The sequence below is a fragment of the Maylandia zebra genome, linkage group LG7 (genome assembly GCF_041146795.1).
Source record: "Maylandia zebra isolate NMK-2024a linkage group LG7, Mzebra_GT3a, whole genome shotgun sequence".
Classification (NCBI taxonomy): domain Eukaryota; kingdom Metazoa; phylum Chordata; class Actinopteri; order Cichliformes; family Cichlidae; genus Maylandia; species Maylandia zebra.
Window position 1 is genome coordinate 24,366,012 of NC_135173.1, and position 18,466 is coordinate 24,384,477.

Consider the following 18,466-nt stretch of genomic DNA (forward strand, 5'->3'; position numbering starts at 1 on the left):
GCTGTATGATGCTATCATGTCAATATGAACCAAAATATTTGAGGAATGTTTATAGCACATTGTTCCTGTTCTAGAAAGACAAAGTGTCTGGTAAGTGTTTCGTTACGTAACACCAAAGAAGCGACAGATGGCTCCGCCCCTCCCTGAGTCTGGTTCTGCTGGAGGTTTCTTCCTGTTAAAGGGAGTTTTTCTTTCCCACTGTCGCCAAAGTGCTTGCTCATAGGGGGGTCATACGATTGTTGGGTTTTTCTCTGTATGTATTATTGTAGGGTCTACCCTACAATATAAAGCGCCTTGAGGCGACTGTTGTTGTGATTTGGCGCTGTATAAATAAAATAAAATTGAATTGGATTGAATTAAACAATACAAGTACGGTACTGTGTACCCACAGGGGTGCTGGCCATTAAAGGGTTATCCTAACCTGTTTATTGTTTTATCTGTTAATGTTTGAATTAATTTATAATCATATTTTATACAAAACAAACTAACAAACACAGGTTTACCCTTCTCAGGTTATCTGCAATGGGAAGGAAAAGATGTAGCTGTCTCCATGCTGTCTTTGTGTTTACAAAAATGAGCTAAAAATGTGCTATAGGTGCTAGGTAGACGTGAAAACCACTGTGTATGAATGAATGCATTTTTTTAAATGTCAGTTTTTGTAGCTTTACATGAACATAGAAAAGTGCCACTAAAAGTTGAAGACTGGTGTCTGTAAAGGACAAAACACAAAAGTACAAACTTTTACTCTTTGTTAAGGGTACAATGGTCCTACCACAATAAGAAGGTCCATACGAGGGTACTGCCGCAGTAGCAAGCTATTGTACCACCAAATGTACAATAAAGCAGTGTTTCCCAACTTTTTGGAGCCATGGCACACAGCACCAAACAAAAATATCACAAAAAGCATATTGATAATTTTCCCCCGCGCACCAGGTATAGCAGAATTGGCTCAGGTTGTCCCCAATATCCCATTTTTTGCTTTCTTCTGACCACTACGCATACTAGGGCCTTGATCTGGGTCGGAATTTTCTCCAGGACCCAGATCAGATTGATTACTTTTTATTTTCAAATATTTATCTATCGCTATTATGTGCTGTGTCAGCTCACAGCATGACTATTATGTAATTTCTTCTTAGTCTTCTTCTGTTTTACTGTCAGTTGGCAACCCATTTAATTAGAGCAGGTAGCTGTACTGCCCTCTAGTGGAAGAGAATGTAATTGTTCTGCCCGTTACGCCGATCGTTTAGAGCACTAATCAGGTGGAACCAGATAATCTTGCATGGCACACCTGGTCATTTCTCAAAGCACACCTATGTGCCGTGGCACAGTGGTTGGGAAACACTGCAATAAAGTACTTGGTCTTCTGAATGTGTATTCATAGATACTTATGTTTTAAATGCATTATATTCCGCTTTAATGTGTATTCGAAGAATCTGATTCACATTTTTAATGAATTTCAGTAAAACTCTAACATAAAGTGTGTTTGTGACAAAGTTAGAAAAAGAATCTAAAAATAAAAAGGAAGCTGCTCAGGAAAAGCATCAGCATTGAGCGTCCAACAGCAAATCTCTGACTAATTTGTCAAATGGAGCATCTGTTTATGGCACCAAAGCCACTCTTGGATTTCAACTTGGATTTGATGTAGCTATCATGTTATGCTGAGTGTTCTGTTCCCACTTAATACAAGATGCTAAATTGTGGGAGTGAGAGGGAGTCTGCTTCTTGTGGGGCTGCAGCCTTGATTAAAAGAAAATTCTGGTGCGAGCAGATGGCCGTGTAGACTTCGCTTGCTTGCTTAAAAGTAGGCTGTCCACCCACCCTCCATATTTTTCACACTTTAGTTTGTCGAAGACAAAGCTGAAAAGGAGTGCAACGACTCAAGGCCAAGGCACATCAAAACACACTCTCTATTGTTCCATTGTGAAATTGTTTTGTTATTATTCTTTTCTAGTTATGAGGTTTGTTGTGACATGCTTTTTTTCACATATCTGTTCTGTTTGAGCCTTGTTGTTTGTGTACTGCATTTTGTTTTGTGCATCATAACTTTGCAGCTACAACATAAAATGACTGATATTAAATGATTCATTTAATGATTCAGAAGTGAAACTTAATTGATTGGAGGTTAACTATCAAAAAATGGAATATGTACTGAATTTCAGATTTTGTCTACTCAAATATGCTTATGTTCAGCTACTCTGTTTTTGCAGAATTCAGTTCAATTCAATCCAATTTCATTCAATTTTTTAGTGCCAAATAAAAAACAAATATTGCCTCAAGGTGTTTTATGTTGTAAGGTAAAGACCCAATAAATGGAGAAAACCCGAACAATCAAATGACCCCCGATAAGCAAGTACTTGGCGATAGTGGGAAGAGGAAACTCCCTTTTAACAAAAAGAAATTGGTTGGGTGTTAGGGGAGAGAGACAGGACAAAAGAAGGGACCCAGAAATTAAAAGCAAGCAAAACTGTTGTTTTTTATTTTATTGATTTTTTTATGTTGAAGAACTGCTTGACATGATCTTAAACCTGTAAGACCTGCTATAGTCTCAGGTCTCACAGCTTGGCCGGTTGACCTGCTCTTGTGCAAGCACATCCTTGTTGGTCTGACAATGTGTTACTTTAAAAAGGACATAATGGAAACTGCAATAGCCGAATAAGACCAATACATAAATTTTGGAATGCAGGAAAAAGAAACTTTAAACACCCTAAATTGTGACAGCTTTGAACACACCAAACCTACGTCAGGTTTCATGCCTGAATTTGAGTTTTTGCATTTGCATTTGTGATATTTAGAGATTCATATTTTGTATTCCAAAATGTTCCAGGTTGGTTTCTTTCTGTCTAATTTTCATCTTTGTTATAGTTTACCTATGTGGGATCTGGTCATGGTTAGTTTTGTTAATATTTTATAATTCGGTATTTCAGTTTATCCTGCGTTCCCTGTGTCTTAATTAAGTCTCTGTCTCAGTTTGGGTTTCCTGTTTCTGTCACGGTTTGCCGGGGCAAGCCGTGTGGAGTTGGAGGAAGGACCCAAAAGGCGGCAGCTCTGGTGCAGGTGAGTATTTATTTACAGGGGTGGGTACAAAGAGCAATGGTGGGTGAACATGAAACCGGGAACCTAAACTGGGTAAACTAACAACACCAACCAGAAACTAAGATGCAGGGAAATACACATGGAGAGATGCAGGGAGACCGAGGGGAAACTGTAGCAATGGGAATTGCATTTACCTGTGTGTTCCACCCGGGGTCTTGAGAGTGTAACACCGGAAGGTGAGAACCGGAGACTCATGACTGTTTATTAAGAGTTTAATAAAAGTTTACCTCGGAGGAGGGAAAGTTCAACCGAGCATCTTGTGAAGTTTATAGAGAGAACAAGATGAAACATGGTGGCAGCGGGGTCTAGAGTGATCCACACCGCGCTTTGAAGACAACAGATTGAGCGGACGGTATCGACGCGTCCAGCTAGGCTAGTTAGCCTCGGAGGTGCTAACGGCTCAGGACAGCAAGTGAGACGCTGACGAGAAGAGCGCAGCGGCGTCTACGATGGATGGATTGAAGCCACCCGCACAGTGGAGTATGGATTCAGTGAACCTGTCTAAAGCGTGGAAAACATGGAAAGAAGAGTTTACACTCTACACGGAACTAGCTCTGCCGGATGCTGAGGAAAAGGCGAGAGTGAAGCTGTTTTACTATCTGATCGGGGAACGGGGCAGGGAGCTCTGTGGAACGCTGATCGGAGCTGAGGCAAGAGTAACAGTAAGTGAGCTGATGAGAAAAATCGATGAACACTGTAATCCCAAAGTTAATGAGACTGTCGAGAGATACAGATTTTTTGCACGCAATCAGGCTCCTGGAGAAAATATTGATAAATATGTTACGGACCTGAGAATGCTGGCGAGCACCTGCAACTTTGGACAATTAAAAGACTCACTGATTAGAGACAGGATCGTCTGTGGCACGAACAGCTCCAGTTGGAGGGAAAGGTTGCTCAGAGAAGAGAACCTCACATTAGACAGATGTCTAGATATTTGTAGAGCAATGGAGATTTCAAGAGAATACAACAAAACAATAGCGGGACAGGCTATAGAGGAACTGCATGCAGTAAAACAAAAAGAGAGAAAAAGACTGGATAAAGAGATATCATGCAGATTTTGTGGAAGAGCACATGAAAGACTCAAATCAAAATGCCCAGCATATGGAAAAAAATGCAAAAAATGTGGCAAAGAAAATCATTTTGCTATAGCATGCAGGAGTAAAAGCAGGCAGAGTGAAAATGGAAAAAAGATCCACACAGTGACGGAGCAGGACTCGGATTCCTGTGAGGACATAATGACTGTCACAGCTATGACACAGACTGCAGTAGAAGTGAACCAGATCAAAGAATCAGACATGAAAAAACGAGAGCAGCTGTTCGCAGGCATGATGATTGGCAACAGCCTGGTCAAGTTTCAAGTTGACTGTGGTGCAACCTGCAACGTTATTCCCATCAACTTGTTGAACCCGAACATCAAAATGGAGCACACAGACAAGGTTCTTGTGATGTACAATAAGTCAAAGCTGTGTCCATTAGGAAAGTGTAAGGTCAAGCTGACAAACCCAAGAAACAACAAAAAGTACAGAGTCGAGTTCCAAGTGGTAGAGGAGGATTGTAAAACACCTCTACTTGGGAGAACAGCTAGTGAAGCGATGAAGCTAATACAAGTTAATTATGATAACATCTGTGCTTTGAACAGCTCAGTGACAACAGCTCCATCAGAGAAAAACGCATGGTTGTTGGAAGAGATAAAGACTGAGTTTCAGGATGTGTTTACAGGAGATGGATGTTTGCAAGGTGAATATGAGCTGGAAATCGACACAACAGTGCAGCCCGTCAAACTGCCAAAACGCAGAGTCCCAGTGTCGATGATGAAACCACTGAAAGAGGAACTGATGAGCCTTGCAGACAGACAAATAATAGCACCAGTGGAAGGTAGTACTGATTGGATCAGTGGGATGGTGACAGTGCAGAAGCCAAATGGCAAACCCAGGATATGTATTGACCCAAGACCGCTTAACAAAGCTTTGAAGCGTAGTCACTTCCCGTTACCGACAATAGATGACATATTGCCAGATGTGTCAAAAGCGAAAGTTTTCACAGTTTGTGATGTGAAACATGGCTTTTGGCATGTGAAGCTTACAGAAGAGTCAAGCCATCTCACGACATTCGCAACACCATTTGGTCGCTTTCGTTGGCTGAGAATACCGATGGGGATCAGCCCAGCGCCAGAGGTCTTTCAGCGCAAACTGATGCAAGCGTTAGAGAACCTGCCAGGCACATACATCATTGCTGATGACATCCTGATCACTGGAAAAGGAGAGACGACTGAGTTGGCAGAAATGGATCATGACAGAAACCTGAGACTTTTCCTGGAACGCTGCAGAGAGAGAAACATCAAATTAAATGTGGAAAAACTCAAGCTTAGAAAACAGGAAGTACCATACATCGGACATCTACTCACAGCAGAGGGGCTGAGCGCTGACCCAGAGAAGGTACGGGCCATCACAGAGATGCCAGCACCAACTGACATAAAAGGGGTGCAGAGACTAGTTGGAATGGTCAACTATTTATCAAAGTTTTACAAGCATCTGTCAGACGACTGTGAGCCTCTCAGACAACTGACGCACAGAGATAGCCTATGGGAGTGGACAGACGTGCAGGAAGATGCATTTAAAAGACTGAAAGAAAAACTAACACAAGTCCCAGTTTTGAAATATTACAGCCCTGAAGAAGAGCTGACGCTGCAGTGTGATGCCAGCGAGACAGGACTGGGAGCAGCTCTGACTCAACATGGAAAACCAGTGGCATTTGCAAGTCGTGCATTGACGCTCACTGAACGAGGTTATGCACAAATTGAAAAGGAATGCTTAGCTATTGTGTTTGGGATGGAGAAATTCCACCAATATACATATGGTCGTCTTGTGAGAGTGCAATCAGACCACAAGCCACTCGAGAACATTATTAAAAAGCCACTGTTACATGCACCTAAGAGACTGCAAAGGATGCTATTAAGGCTGCAAAAATATGATATAACCATAACATATGTTCCAGGCCGGGACATGCTACTTGCTGATACGCTGAGTAGGGCCTACCTGCAGGATAGCATCAAAAGCCAGACGGAGTTGGAGACAGAATGTGTCAACATGGTGGACTATGTACCTGTTTCAACAGAAAGCATGGACAGAATACGGGCAGGGACGAGAACCGACCACACACTACAAACGCTGATAAAAGCAATACAAAAGGGGTGGCCGGCCTGTAAGAAAGATGTACCTGTTGAAATAACCCAGTTCCAATCTTTGCAGGATGAACTGAGCACACAGGATGGATTGGTCTTCAAGGGAGAGAGAGTGGTGATTCCAGAAGCACTGCAGGCAGATATAACCCAGCGAATTCACTCAACACACATCGGCACAGAAGGGTGCCTCAGGAGAGCTAGAGACTGCGTCTACTGGCACGGTATGAACGACCACATCAAAAAGTACATCGCTACATGTGACATATGTCGGTCTGTGGATGCAAAACAACAGAAAGAGACACTAAAACCACACGAGCCGACCACTAGACCATGGACCAAAGTGGGGACAGATTTATTCAACTTTGAGGGTAGGGACTACCTAATAACTGTTGATTATTATTCCAACTTTTGGGAGATAGATTATCTACCTGATACCAAGTCGAGTACTGTGATTAGGAAACTAAAGGCTCATTTCGCACGTCAGGGAATCCCAAATATTGTTTTTTCTGACAACGGGCCCCAGTACAGCTCAACAGAGTTTGCCAACTTCAGCCGGAAATGGGAATTTCGACACCATACCTCATCACCTGGCTATCCGCAGAGCAACGGCAAAGCTGAGTCTGCCGTTAAAACTGCCAAACGACTCATGAAAAAGGCGAAATTGGCTGGACAGGATCCATATTTGGCCTTATTGGACCACAGAAACACCCCAACACAAGGTTTAACTACCAGCCCTGCACAGAGACTGTTAAGCAGGAGGACGAGGACACTTCTCCCAATAGGAGACAGATTGTTGCAACCCACAGTGACTGACAACAAGTTAGCACTGATGAAAAACAGAGAGAGACAAACAAAGTACTACAACAAGACAGCGAAGGACATGGACACATTAAACCCAGGGGACTTGGTGCGAGTCCAACCTTTTGAACCACACAACTTATGGACCAAAGCTAGAGTGTGTAACACTCTGGGAAACAGATCCTATGATGTGGAGTTGGACAACGGCAGAGTCCTCAGAAGGAATCGTCGCCATCTGAGGCGAGCTACGGAGGTCAAAAAAGACATGTCAGCACATCTCCAGCCTGAGGGGCAGAACATTACTGTGCCGACAAAGAGCAAAGAGAACACACAAAACAGCACTACCAGGTCAGGACGGGTAGTACAACAACCTGGATATTTGAAGGACTATGTATGCAATTAAGGGGTAATCTGTGAGTTATACGCTGTAATTTGTTTACTTGTCAGAGGAAAGACAAAAGAAAAAAAAAAACATCTGTGACGACATTTGAGTTATATGTTGTGATTTGTTTACTGGTTAGAGAACAGAGCAGAACATCTGTGATAATATTTTGAGTTATGGCTTTGTGATCTGTTTACTTGTTTGGAAGGAAAAAAAAAAAATAAGGAAATGAGAAACAAAACAGAAAAAATGAATAAAAGTAATACTAAAGGAAAATAGAAAGAAAGCTAAAAAAGTAAGTGGAAGAAAGAATTTTTATTTTTGAAGAAAATTGTGTCTAACAAAGAAATGTCATGTCTAAGTTTTGTTCCAGTTGCAAATTGAGTTCTCAACTTATGAATAGTTCATTGTCTTTGTAAAAGAAAAGGGATGTAGCAATGGGAATTGCATTTACCTGTGTGTTCCACCCGGGGTCTTGAGAGTGTAACACCGGAAGGTGAGAACCGGAGACTCATGACTGTTTATTAAGAGTTTAATAAAAGTTTACCTCGGAGGAGGGAAAGTTCAACCGAGCATCTTGTGAAGTTTATAGAGAGAACAAGATGAAACAGAAACAACACAGACGAACCAATTCAATTCAATTCAATTTTATTTATATAGCGCCAAATCACAACATAAGTCGCCTCAAGGCGCTTCATAGATACAGAGAAAAACCCAACAATCATATGACCCCCTATGAGCAAGCACTTTGGCAACAGTGGGAAGGAAAAACTCCCTTTTAACAGGAAGAAACCTCCGGCAGAACCAGGCTCAGGGAGGGGCGGCCATCTGCTGCGACCGGTTGGGGTGAGAGAAGGAAAACAGGATAAAAGACATGAGACAGGATAAAAGACAACTACTACAGAACCAGCAACTACTATGACAGAAGACACAACTTAAATACACTCAGAGAACACAGGGAGATTACACACAGGTGGGGAACACAGCTGGGAGTGATTAACGAGACGAGACTAGGGAGGCAACCTGAAAACTCTCACATAAGACGCAGACCTTCACAATAAAACAGGAAACACATACACGCAATGACATAACACACCAACTTAACACAGACTGGGGGACACAGAACATAGGAACATGAACCATGAAACAGAAGAGTACAAACACCCAAGGTAACCAAAACCACAGAATACTAATAAACTAAACATAAACACGGAGTCGCAGACTCTGGACCATGACAGTTTCCTGTTTTATTGTGGCAGTCACTTGCTGCGTAGTTCTTTCTCTGTCATGTCATTGGATTATGTTTTGTAGTTCAACTATTGTTCATTACTTTATGTGATTTAGCTGTGTTTAGTTTCCCAGCTCATTCCCTATTAGCCCAGCCTGTCCTTGAGTTCTTTTTTAGAGCACCAGTTGTTTTGGGGGGGGGACTATTTGGATTTTTGTACCTCATGGACTTTTTAAAGTCAGTTTTCACAGTTTTACTTGTTTTGGTATGTATTTGGGTCCTTCTTCCTCAGTCCATGATAACCTAATGAACATTGCATGTCTAACCAAAATTTGCAGAAAGTTTACTTATCTCCAAACTGACGGACCCCATTAAAAAGAAAAAGTCGAGTTGAATCTCATTTTATATATCACAAACTCAGCAAGCCACACACCATATCTTCTAAAAAGAGAAAGCTAACTTGTCTCTGTACCCATGTTTCAACACATCTTACATTTACTATCCAAGGCTTTGAGTGTAAACACAGCAGAATTGACATATTTCAATATGTGTGATTTATTTATAGGTTTGTAGCAGCTTCCCAGTACCTGCCAGCAGCAGCAACACGCATACCATGCTACAAGAGAAGCCTCCTCTTTCATCAGATATATAAAGAATTATATCATGTGTGGGATTTATTACTCAGAAAGGCTTGTTTTTCTTCAGCATAATAATGTAATGTAAAAGATTACATTACAAAAAAACACCTGGATTTGACTAAGCAGTGTATAGGCAGGTGTACAAATCTGTAATCATAACAAGGTGTAATATCACTTAAAATGCTAGTTTTTTACTTTTATCTCTAATTAATTTTGGTGAATAAGCCTTGAGTATGCACTCAGTGTATTGAAGGAGATTTAATTAATCTAATGACAACCACAAACCCATCCAACATAAATAAATCGAAGAGAAGCTACAATTTCAGTCAACCAAGATTTTCTTTGTTTTTTGCTGACTTCCACTCTCACACCAGCTGCAGTGATGTAGCACCAAGACATTTTAGCTGCGCATAACAAGTGTTACCACACCCAGCACCTCCTGTCGGTAACAAATGTGAAACTTTTCAACCAGCAAGGCTCTTCTAGTGCTGCTTTTGAGCAAGCATAAACACTTAACTGTGTTTCAGTGACAAAGAAAGTGAATATTTATTATGAACTGGCAAAAGTCGAATTGCTCCCATCAGACTTCTGCTTTCTTACTAACAATATTTCTCAAAGACAGAGGTGCAACGTGACAATTGAGATTTTAAAATGCACTGAGGAACATTCATAGATATAAAAAAAATCTTGAGTGGACATTTCATATTTTGTAACCAGAAGACAAGTTGCGTCACGAGAGTGTTAAAAATGCTCCTTTATTGTCCTATTAGAGGTACAAAAGCTTGTCATTGGGGTGCTATCCTATAAGATAATTGACAGAAAACATCTCTGGCCCAATAGAGAACAGCTTTGAAGGAGCATTTTAAAATGTAATGTAAGAGTACAAAAATGCATCTTTTACAAAAAAATTTAAATACTGCATCCTGGGGTAATAATCAATCAATATTTTTATAATTATAAATTCATAGCCTCGGAAATGCACTGCAGTTCATATAGCATAAAACCAAACAGGCCTAGGGAGAAATGATCCCACTGAAACTAGAACCTTCATGCTGTGAGGCAAAAGTGCTAAAAGTCTGCTACCAATATAGAAGTGAAACACAATATGAGACTTGAATTATTATTTTTTTTATTTAACTTACTACTTTGCATTTAGTAATTAGTTAATATTTAATCTCTGGCTCACTTCCACAGCTTGTCTTTTGTCCCGTCTCCCTCTCATCAGCCCAACTGGTCATCACGGTAGATGGCCGCCCCTCCCTGAACCTGGTTCTATTGGAGGTTTCTTCCTGTTAAAAGGGAGTTTTTCTTCCCACTGTTGCCAAGTGCTTGACTTATGGAGTCACCTCATTGTTGGAGTTTTCTCTCTACTATTGCATGTTAAAATGTAAAAATCTTAAAATCTAAGAGCAACATTAATATTTTACCAAACTTTATATTTAATCCATCCATCCATCCATTCGCTTCCGCTTATCCTTTTCAGGGTCGCGGGGCGGCACTGGAGCCTATCCCAGCTGTCATAGGGCGAAAGGCGGGGTACACCCTGGACAGGTCGCCAGTCTGTCGCAGGGCCAACACACAGGGACAGACAACCATTCGCACTCACATTCACTCGCACATTCACACCTAGTGGCAATTTGGATTATCCAATTAACCTATCCCCACAAACTGCATGTCTTTGGACGGTGGGAGGAAGCCGGAGTACCCGGAGGGAACCCACGCAAACACGGGGAGAAGATGCAAACTCCACACAGAAAGACCCCGGCCTGATGGTGGAATTGAACTCAGGACCTTCTTGCTGTGCGGCAACAGTGCTAACCACCGTGCTGCCCTTTATATTTATATTTAATCATAAAAGCTAAATGAAAGTGTGCAATGATGCACCTATTATTGCTTGGGAACATGTATACCATTGTTTGTGGTTTTTTACCCTTGAGATTGCACGCCTAATTACTTTGGATACCACTAATTAACCCTGCAGGCTACTTCGGTGTTGACTGGGCGGCTATGGCTCAGGAGGTAGAGCGACCGATTGTCTACCAGTCGGTTGACGATTCGCTGCCCAGCTACAATCTCCATGTCAGCAGATCATTAGGTTGCAATTCATCTATTGCGGTGTGAATATTAGAGAAGGTGCTTGAATATAGAGAAAAAAATGCTTGTGTGATCGGGTAAAGGAGGCTTGGAGTAAAAAGTGCTTTGAGTGCTGAGTTAGAGTAGAAAAGTGTTTTATAAGTACTTGTCCATTTACTGTTTAAACTGCACTTTTAAGGACAGCAGTGCACTTTTAATGTACTCCTATTTCTCAAAGTGCAGTGAGTGATGTGAGTGAACATGAAAGGACTGTACTGTAAAAAACAAGCAAACAAAAAAACTGTTTTGCTCTCAAGAAATTCGGTGCATGCTTCAAAAACTTTATTTGCCCAATTTAGCTCTGCTCGCTCGATATGATGGTAGCAGACTGACACTGATTTGTAAGTAATACCAACTGTGGTACAACTTGCTATTCGTGTTTATTAGCTCTGTTGCTTCTCTCATTTACACTTTTTTCCCTGCCTGTTCATCGATCCATGAGCGTGAGCTATTTCACCTGTCTGCACCTCTGAATCTTTCATATGATGTCTCGAATTTAAAAGAAGGCGAATGTGTTTGTTTAAAAGTCACGGGCAGTTCTCACAGGGTAACAAACTGAATCTAAAAAGGTGTCAGAAGCTCTTTGTCTTTCCACAAACAACACAGATGAGGTCAATCCAGCCATTTCCTTCATTGATTCCCTGTATTAAATCTATATGAATCACAACAGAGGGAGTGCAGGTAGAAAGGAGGAGACGAATCAATGAAAAAGGATTTTTAAGCTGCAAGAAAACAGGGATGTGGAGAGAGGGCCTGAAGATCAATGCGAGGGCAGTGACCCTAATATTTTGTACATTCAATCAAGAGTTGTGTTGAGGACTACTTTGCAGGCCAGCTAGAAAATATAAAAATATCCTCTGGAGTTGTCCTTTAGCAAGAGTGAAGGAAATCCTGGCTGATGGTAAATCCAGTCTGCACTAAATGTAATTTCTAATTTTAAAGGGTCTATTAATTCTTGTCCAGCACATCTGCCAGTAGTAGTTTTCACAGGGGTCAGAACTAGAGCTAACATTAATAACAACTGTTGTCAGTCCAGCTGGATGTGGCTGACAACAGTGCTTACCATTTGACAATGTCCTTTTGGAAATAACATATGAGGCCATTAGGTGCCATAATAGGTCAGACCCCACACAAACACATCCAGGCTAACGGGGAGCGACAGTAAATCACTCTAATCCAGCCATGAGATGAAGCCAGGTTATTCCCTCATGACGGTGGGGGGTGGGGGGGGTTGTGTCACAAGCTGAGCTACAGTTTACCAGCTTGAGTCATGATGAAAGCTGTGATAGAGCTCAGCTGTCACTCAGGATGTCTGAGCCAGAAATCTCTGATCACCTGCCTTAAACACACACACACACACACACACACACACACACACACACACACACACCAACAAAACCACAGGCTGCACACCTCAGTTAGTGGGGACATAGAGAGATGCTCAGGGAGAAGATCCAGCTGTGGAGCCATCACACAGGATCTACATGCACGCATTTGGCATCAGCTTTGTCACAGACATAAAAATACTGTGTAAAAATCTGACAAGCAGCCAAAGCTTATTTGTGCAAGATTATCTCTTTTTTTCCCTCCCTCTCTCTCTCTCTGTCTCCATCTCTGCTCTTCTACAGATCGACATCATCATCGCTGATGCTGCTACCCTCCAGGTCCCTCAAGCAGAGATTTGAGTCATCTCCCTCTCATCCTCTTCCAGCCCTCAGCCCCGTTGAGTCCGACTGTCAATACAGAAGCACTAAATGCTGCTCAGACTGTCAGAGAGAGACTGCAGCGTGCCTTTCACACTTTACACAGTGTGTGTACAGCCTGCACGAGCACAAAGTATCCTACGCCTGAGAGGACAAATGTGGGGAAAGGAGGAGAAGCGGCTGTTTGAACAAGACCCAAACTCCGCAGAAGTTGGTTGTACGGCTTCTCACGACGAGATGGGAAAGAAAAAGAGGATGGAGGGACCAAACTGTGAAAATAACATCCAGGGAGATACGGAGCGATCTTACCTCCCCACGGTCCGCACACACACGCACACGCACAGATCTGTGTATTTCTGCTGCCGCGCCGCTCCACTCACCTACAGTAAATCACTTCCATGACTCACGCAGAGGGGAGATAACCGGCTCTCAGGAAAAGTGGAGTAAACACTCGTTGCAAAGGCAGGAAGGGCTCTCGCGCGCTCGCTCTCGCTGCAATGCTGCTATCTCTCATCCTCGTTTCTCCTCCTCTGTCTCTTCTTTCGCTTTGATCTCTCCCTCTCTCTCTCTCTCTTTCTCTATCCAGTGGTACCCCCTCCTTTCTCTCTCTCTCTCTCTCTCTCTCAAACTCTGCCACCCCCTCACGCTCCACCACAAGGTGTCACAAACACTGTGTCTGCTCCCACTGCCTCTTATTGGCTCCCACTTTTCTCTCCTCTTCTCTCCAGCCCCCACCCTGCACTATCTCTCTCTCTCTCTCTCTGGATTTTCTGCCTTAAAGAGGCAACGTGTTACACCTATAGCTACACAAACTCAAAGCATGTCACTTCAGCCGCTTTATTTATTCTAAGTGGGTAAGCATCGCATAAAACCACCATCGCATTTGTGCCTGCCTCAGGGAGTTGTGAGCCCTGGGGCTTATGTAGTGACTTTGCATAGCTGGAAGGCTATGCCAAGTCGCTTTGTGTAGGCACTTTTATTTTTTACTTCAAGCAAATTTATTTTTACTAACACTATTAGCATGATTGAAATGCATAAAATACATTTCTGGTCCTCTTTAAAAAGGGATCTCCAGACACACTGCAAAACATCCTAAAGCCAGCTTCCAAGTGTGGCAAACTGCAGTTCCTCTAATGGCCACTTGAGGCCAGTTCCAAAGGCTAGTTGAAACAAAACACTCCAATGTCAAAATGCCCTACTTTACAGCATAAATAAATGTAGCCACAGTGTGCTTTGTTCGCTTTATGTCAAACATAGCTGGTATACAGAGGCTCGTGGCTTACGAAGTTGCATTTTGAAACCTCGAGCTCAGCAGTTTCAGCATCACCGGCTTGATGTTTTGAACCCGGACCTGACCTGCGAAGTGAAATGGATTTTGAGAAGAACGGCGCTCATTCATTGGCTCATACTTTGTGACTGACAAATTATGAGCTAGTGTGCTTAGCCTGGATAATCCTCTTTTCAGACTCTCTTAATGAAACTTATGCATTCAATAAGGAAGATTGATGGTCTCACATCTGTCCACTCCTAGGTGCTGCTGGCTAAATCTAAGCTTTTTCACTCTCACTTTCCCACGCTGTCAAGCTGTTTGTGTTATCACTGGTCTGGTCAGATCACCTTCTCCCGGCATTCTCCAGGCCAATCAGGATTCATGCTGCGTAATTTAAATCTCACTGCGCATCTGTCTTTCTCTTTTGCAGACGCCTTTGTGCAACCGACCTTCTCCCCATGTCCACCGCTCATCACTCAAGCGCCGATCCGCCAAGACAGGCCATTGGAGTCTAACGGCCAAACGCCTATCTATATTCTGTTCATATTTTCAACAAATCATGTTCATTCTTTCTAATGATCTCCCCTTATTGAAATGACCATAGGTTATAAAATAAACCTAATGAAACCTTGGGGCATATTCTAATAGAGTTCTATTAGAATTATTTAAAAAGCCCGGTTCTCATCCCTTGCCCACTTATGCTTTCTTGTTACAGTAGCCCAGTTTTCATCAGTGTTGCTGGTTCCTCAACACCTGATGTGGACCTTGTTAATCTGGGTGACTTCCAAGCCAGTATGGCTTCAGTTATCTCTTTCTTGCTCATCTCCAAGGTTAGCATGGGGTGGGTCTAGCTGGGGGACCCTTACTGAATACAGATGCTCTGGTTGGGAGTCGAACCCCCGACTTGGAGTTCCAAAGGACATTATTGGGACATGGGAGTGACAGGTGGGTGCCAACCTGGTTATCTGACTGTCGTCGATGTTTGGTTAATTGTGCGTCAGTAATGGCAAAGTTCAGTCTTGCATTTAAGCTGATTATTTAGCACTTCCTTCTAATATGTTACCTTGTGGCTCTTCAAAAACTAAATGTGTCAGTCAGTGAGTATGCTCCAGCTAAGACTTCAGAATGAGAACCTACAAACTAATCTTTGACTGTTGGTAATGTCCGTCTTTTATGCAGCATTCTTCTATGAAACAGCTGAAGAGATTTTAGGTTCCCAATTCCAATCCAGCCAAACCATAAAAGGCAAATGATGACGAACGATGAAGTCCTGTTACCACAGTGATTAGGGCTGCCACGATTAGTCGACTAGTCACGATTACGTCGGCTATCAAAATCGTCGACGACTGATTTAATAGTCGACGCGTCGTTTGAAGCTTTGTAAGATCACAAAAGACGCAGGAATAAGTAGTAGTATTTAAGAGTGTAATAACGGACTGAAACAGAAGATGGCAGCACTGCATGTGCAAGGATGCCAGCTGCCGTTAAACCCCGGAGAAGAAGAAGCTCTGTCCCAGAATTCATAGCGCAACCCAGCTCAGTTTCCAACAATGGCAGCAGCTAGTTAGTGTTAATATTAACATATTTTCAGGCGAGAATGTAGCTGTGTAAACCTCAAATATCTGCTCAGTTTATCAAGACACCACATATTTTCAAAAGCGCTCCGACGTTTTCGGAGACGTCTGTTACCCACTAGCTCGTTAGCTAGCCGGGGTTCAAGGCTCAATAGAGCCGGTGAGAACACCGGACTCCCGGCAAATCGTTTTCAAACCCACCGCCGTCTTTCGCTACTCAGGTTAAACATGATATATAAGTCACTGAGATAACTTAAAAATGATATTATTTGGCTTTTTTTAGTATTTTATTTGTTCCTGAGTAAATCGGTTTGGCTGAGATTAAAGTTATAGTTTTTACACAGCTGACTAAACGTCAAGCAGACAACTGATTATCAGAAGTGAGAGATGCTCGAGAATATACTCCGGTGTCCTGTTATATTTTAGATAGCAAGGAGTTTATTAAACTTCACTGAAACAATCTGCAAACTTCATTAAAATTTAATAAACTATCATCTTGTCTTTATTTTTAGTTAGCACATACCTTAAACACTTCAAGCTGTAAGCTAATGATAGTTATATAAGAGCAGATGCATGCTGGTGCAATAAGCTGTACGTTTTACGTCCAATGGATGCATGATCTGATTAGTCGACTAATTGCAAAAATAATCGGTAACTAGTCGACTATCAAAATAATCGTTTGTGGCAGCCCTAACAGTGATATAATTATCTCTCATTTCTGTTAACTGTTAGATAGCTAAGCTATTTTGTGAAGGCACTAGCTTATGTCTTCTAACAAAATAAGCATAAATGCAGTTTAAAGACAACACCTGGGTGTGGCTGAACATCCTTGTTCCTATTTTCTCAAAGATTTTCCTTCTCCACTGAGACAGTTAACAGAATCTATACTTTCGACTGTCCAGCAGCATCTGAGTTCATAAAGTAACTAGTCTGCTACGTGGAGCTGAAAAACTTGGAAATGGTTTGAACTTCTTATGCTCTCATTATTTCTGTCACTTTTTTGTGTACAACTGCTGTGACACCATGAAGGCTGTTATCTCCTTTGTACCTTTACCGTGCCTCCCCGCTGTCTTTAAAGTCCAACTTTTCGTTCCGTCTTCAAGTGTTGCCATTAGTAACAGGTTTTAGCTTCGGTTTTAGACGTGATAACGTGTCTTTTATATCCATCGTTATATATCAAAGCTATCTACTGATAAAGAGATTTCTTTTTAAAATGATAACAAAAGTTAGAGATGTATTTAATGTGATACAAATATTTAACATACATATGGCCATGAATGTCTGAGGACTGGGGAATATCAGTGGATGCAACATTTAATGATGAGTTCAAGCTGGATCTCTGTCAAAGGAGAGCCAGGAGTCAAGTTCCCAATTTGCAATTATAATTAGCTTTCAAGCCCCTTTAAATGTAGAGCCCGTGTATTCTCCATGCCGCCCTGTCTTTATATGATATTTGCTCTAATTCAGCGTGGAAAACACATTAAAAGCAGAATCAGTGATGCGCTCGTGCTGAAGGCATGAGGTGCTCCGTGTTTTTTCATGTTTGACTATCAGAAAATGTGCTGCTGCTGTTTTAAAAATGTAAGGGTCCTAAATCATGCAGATCACACCGTGTAAGACCACACAGGAGCACAGCATTCCTGCTGTTACAGCACTGCTGTAAGCACGAGCCTAAGTCAAGTGCAGCAGCTTTGATATGACAGAAAATTAAAGAGGACTGCTGGAACATCTGTCCTGCTCTTATAGGGGGCTGGAGTGTCTGTCGATTATGTGAGAGGTGTTTCTATCCCTCCGTGCCTGCTTGTTTGTTTATTATCCTGAAGAAATTTGGTGGAGGGACTCCCTTAGTGGACGTCCAGATCTAAATTTGTGATTGGCACCTTCACATCTTTATTTACAATTCTGAGATTCATTCACAGACATGCAGATAAATTTTTTTAATGTTATATTTTGTCTGGATGATGCAGTTCAAATAAACATATACTGTTATAGCTAGAAGAACTTGCTTTTACACATGCACCAATATTGTAATGAAATCATTACTTCACACTTATATTTTATTATAGTAGCTGTTTGATATATTTCAAGGATGAATATGAATGTTTCTGCGATCTTCCCAAATGCACAGTTATTTGAGATTATGATAATTATGATTGCAAAAACTGAGAACTGAAAAGTGACCCCAGTGGTGTTGGATCAGAATCCATGTAAACATAAACACTTAAATTGACTTTCAGTTTTCTAGGCTGAACAACTGCTTACTTTAACATAAATTTTCTTGCAACCTAAACTAATTTAAATATTTTTCTTATACACAATATTACCAAACGTATTCAATCATCCATCCAAATAATTGAACTCAGGTGTTCCAATCGCTTCCGTGGCCACATGTGTATAAAGTGAAGCACCCAGGCATACAGACTACCTCTGCATTTGTCAATAATGGGTACACTGTGGTACTATGAT

General features: G+C 41.7%; 1 protein-coding gene across 1 annotated transcript in view; it reads right to left on the reverse strand.

Moving 5' to 3' along the window:
- LOC101472188 (alpha-1,3-mannosyl-glycoprotein 4-beta-N-acetylglucosaminyltransferase C) overlaps window positions 1–13,761 on the reverse strand; it is an 88,425-nt gene extending 74,664 nt beyond the window's left edge. The window contains exon 1 of the mRNA XM_004564467.3: window positions 13,537–13,761. The gene's annotated coding sequence lies outside the window, so the exon portion shown is untranslated. The remainder of the gene's footprint in view (window positions 1–13,536) is intronic.
- Window positions 13,762–18,466: the final 4,705 nt, after the last annotated feature.